Genomic DNA, 4,272 nt, shown 5'->3' on the forward strand with positions numbered 1-4,272 from the left:
CATGGTTGCTGCTGTGTCCCACAACCTCCACCGCATCTCATGTGCACAGCCCAGGCCTCCCATCTCTGCAGCCCTGGTCCTTTCTCACTCGCCTCCCAGTCTTCTCCATGCTCCTCCTTGAGTACAGCTTACAGAACGTGAGACATTGCCTGCTCTACCCTGTCCTCCTGTGTCCAGACCCCTTGGAACTCTCCACACTCCATCTCTGATGGCCACCCTACACAAGGGCTCTGCTGCACAAGAGGAGCACAGAACCTCCCACCTCAATTCCTCTCCAGCTGCAGCTTCCCTGCAAACCCCTTGTCACCATCCAACATCCATCCCTGATACTCAGGCACTGGACAACGCAGTGTCCCTTCAAGTTCCCCAGAATCATTTCCTCACCAAGCAGACTGCCTCCTCTCCTCTTCAGGAGCATCCTCCTTTCCACATGCCATGGCCTCTTCAACTGTGTACACATCAGTTCCAACAGCCCCTTGGCTCTGTGGTTTCTTCCCCATCCTCTCCATCTCCCTGGACCCTATCACTCTCTTACCTACAGTCACCAGCACTGTGACCCCAGCCCCTAGGACTTGCCTCTGTGCTGCAGCAGTCTTGGCCTGGCTGGCTTCCCCTCTGGACACCTTGCCAGCACCCAAGGGGTGCTGAGGAACTGTCTCCATCCACAGTTTCCTGGAGCTGTGGCCAAGAGCAAAGCCAGGGTGGATGGAGCTTCAGGAACACCCACCACCAGGAAGGGGAAGAACTGCCTTGTACTGTCCTGGATTAGAAGGAACAAATGCAGAGGAAGAACCACACCGTGGGCCTGCACGGGGTGTGAGACTAGATCACCAGCCCTCAGCGCCAGACTCACCTGCCGTAGGAAGAGAAGCCAGAGAGATCTTACAGGGAACAGAGCCAAGCTCCTCAGGCTGGCAGGCAGGCGTGAGCTAAACAGCCTCCTCATGCATGAAAGAGTCCTGTAGGCATTGCTAGCAATTATCTGGGCAGCACTGCTAGACTGGGTAAAGAATCTGACATTAAATTAAAAAAAATCAAGGGAAGATCTCAGGTAAGCAGAAGTTGCAAGAGGCATGAGGCTCTCCCATGTTTCCACATCAGCTCTTGGAAGGTTGTCACTTCCTCATGCTCCGAGCTCTGTGGTAAAAGCTGGCATCCCTGGAAAGAAGAATCCAGGTCAGGAATGGAAAAGTTTATTTAAGCTGCTTCTTATTGTGTCAACTCTGAGAGAGATAATCTTGAAGTCTTTTTGCAACACCTCCCTACCCCAAAAGCTGAGCCCATGTGAAAGAATTATAGTCTTCTCCTGACAGGGCCACTGTCTTGCCCGTCTCCCAGCACAGTTGTGGATGGACCTTGGAGCCTGTATCTTACGTGTTAGACACCTTTGTTACCAGAAGGGTGGTTTTCTGAAGTGCTGAGCTCCTCAAGGAGCACATGCAGCCCAGAGGAGGGGTGCCACACACTCCCTGGGGGGTGGGGGTCTAGCAAACAAAATCTCATTGTTACAGCTGCCTTTTCTTTTAAAAGAGAACAAGTGATTGAATAGACTCAATCAACAGATTGATTTAACTGCTCACAGAGGTCTTGGAAGTATGACCCACTCTTAATGAATGGACGTTAAGAGCACAGAGCTGAAGGAGTTAGCAGTAGGGGATTATGCTGAGCACTCTAAGTCCACAAGGAAGAGTTTCTGAACAGCCTCTCGGCTTGTAGCTGCCTTGAAACACTGCAGCATTGGTAGCATTGCTTCTCCTTGCAAACAGGCTCCAGCAGTTTTAGTGCTTCTCAGAACAGAGCAGAGGTGGATGTACTTGAGCTCCATCACTTAACACCTTTAAGCAACACAAAACTATTATCTTGTTCTAAAGGGCACACTATCGTTAACTGAAGTTATGGGTTTGATACAGGAACACCAGGTGACACTCACCCATCCATCCATCCATCCATGTTAGAGGGGAAGTCAGACAAATTGACTATTGTGACCTCAGAAAAAATAGAAGTACTTACTGCTTACATTGCTCAAAAAAGATGGATGGTAACGACTGCGCAGTCCAGGTTGCTCTCAAACACACTTCTAGTCTTTCAACCAAACGCAGATCTTGATTGAAAGCAACAGAAAGCATCAAGCCCACTCTATACTTAAGCAATGCAATTAATGCTCCTTTAAAAGCACTGACCTGCCCGTAAGGATGCTGCACCATGCCAGAACTCCACCTTGGAGAATGTCAAGTGTCCTACTTTGAGCGTCTCCATTTTGCTACTCTATTCTCGGCACCTGTAAAACTACCCCACTGTACACACTACTGAGGCCTGAAGGATATTTGGCCATAGAGCAACATTCCCCCCTTGGATCTTAACCCCTGGGTAAGGAAGCAACTCACACCATGAAGAAGTTGGCTACTATGGAGCAAAGGAGTAAGGATTTTGGAAAAAACAATAGTGGAATTGTTACTTGGCACAAAGAATCAAGAACCGCTGGCAAAAACAGGTAATTTATGGAACTACAGGTTAAGCCTATTTTTTAAGCCATTTTTACATTGTAAAAGGAAAAAAATACTTAACGTGCATGGAGATTTTAAAATTACCAAGTCTTGCAGCTGGTTTGTAAATGGTTTTACCAAGAGCTCTATAGCTGTCGTTCCCCCTCCTCCACCAGTTCTTACTCCCCAACATCAGGAGGGCACAATGCTGTACCTAGCAGACAACATTCCCACTAACTCTCATCACGGCAAAGGATAACAAGTTTCATAGACTTTAAGGTTAATCTTTGCAACATAATCCTGTACAAAACCAAACCTCACCCATTTTCAGGATTCTAAGTTCAGAAGTTTTAATAAACTGTTCTTTACTTGTAAGCAGTGAGGACAGGAGTTACCACTGATCATTTACACCAATTCAGTGGTGTGCTGATTTCCTACCTGCCTATTATGTGCTTAAAATCTCTTGAGGAAAAAGTAGTGATGAGTTATCTAGCTTACCTGTTAAGCCCTGCTCAGGCACGTACCACAACTAGAGACACACAATTCACAGTCAAACAAAGCAAACAAGCTGGTAACACCAGGATAATTTTTATTTGCTCCCTGAATTAAATATTGGCAGATACAGAAAATTCAGATACCAACTATTTCCCCAACATTTACAAGACTGAGTTTGCAATGTCAGAAAACGAGCACATTTATGCACAATCCTGGCAACCGATAGTGTGAGTGCACAAGATCGCCCTGCCTGAACATTAGTTTTTAAGAGGCAGTATCCCTCATCTCCAGCATCCAACGCTGTCCCCTCACTGACAATTGTGGCACCATGGAACGGCAAAGTAAATATCCTGAGTGGGCAGCTCCAGTGCATTTCCCCCTCCCCGCAAAGGATTTATTCCACAGTCCTCCTGAAGGGGCAGAGGCAAGGTCAGCACATCCAACAAATAACCCACCTATGAACACAAGCTGATTCTTACTGTGCCCTCTTTGCTCTGTTCTTTGTTCTTCCCTACTTAGGGAAGAACACAGCACAATGACACTTCCAAGAAAGCTGTTCTTAAAAGCTTTTTTGTTGCCACACATCATCTGTGCTGGCAACACGGTGCCAGAGGCACGCTCGTTCCCTGCTGCACGCCAAGCTGCTATGCAGCTGCTGAACTCTACAGTGGGTTTGCAGCACTTTCCCTGCTGTCTGAGGGAAGTCTTCAAATAAATAAAAGGACATGAAGCAAGTGAGCTTGTAGAACTGAAATCACGTGGAAACAAAAAGCACGTGCTGTTGAAAGAAATACTATTTGCTCCTTTTCACAGTGGAGCACAACTTAGGAACTTGTGTCCTCCTTAAAGCAGCTGGTGCGGTCAGTGCTCCCAGAGCAAAACTTCAGTGCAGTTGGTGCAGCAGGAGGAGCCAGATACCTCTGCTCCCTTTTTATAAAAAAAATAAAGAAACAGACACTTTGCTAAAATGCATCTGCCAAGCTGGGGACGCACAGAAGACAGATCACATCTAAGATGTAGTGATCCACACAGCATTGCACTGGCCAGTGCATATCCACTATCAGCCAACCCCCGCAGGGGGAACCGACCATGTATTACCCCCTGTCCTACAGAAGGGGAAACACATTGTTTTACAAACTCTACTGTGCAACCTTGTGTTAGGTCCTAGCATGGCAGATGCCAAGAGATTTTTCCCTTTTGTAAAGACCACAGAAGTACTTCCTAGGCTGCAAAATGCTTTGGGCATCCTCAGACAACTGCATTTTCTCCAGGCACAGGAACTCCTGAATCCCAG

Source organism: Antrostomus carolinensis, unplaced genomic scaffold (assembly GCF_000700745.2).
Source record: "Antrostomus carolinensis isolate BGI_N321 unplaced genomic scaffold, ASM70074v2 scaffold31443, whole genome shotgun sequence".
NCBI classification, from domain to species: Eukaryota; Metazoa; Chordata; class Aves; order Caprimulgiformes; family Caprimulgidae; genus Antrostomus; species Antrostomus carolinensis.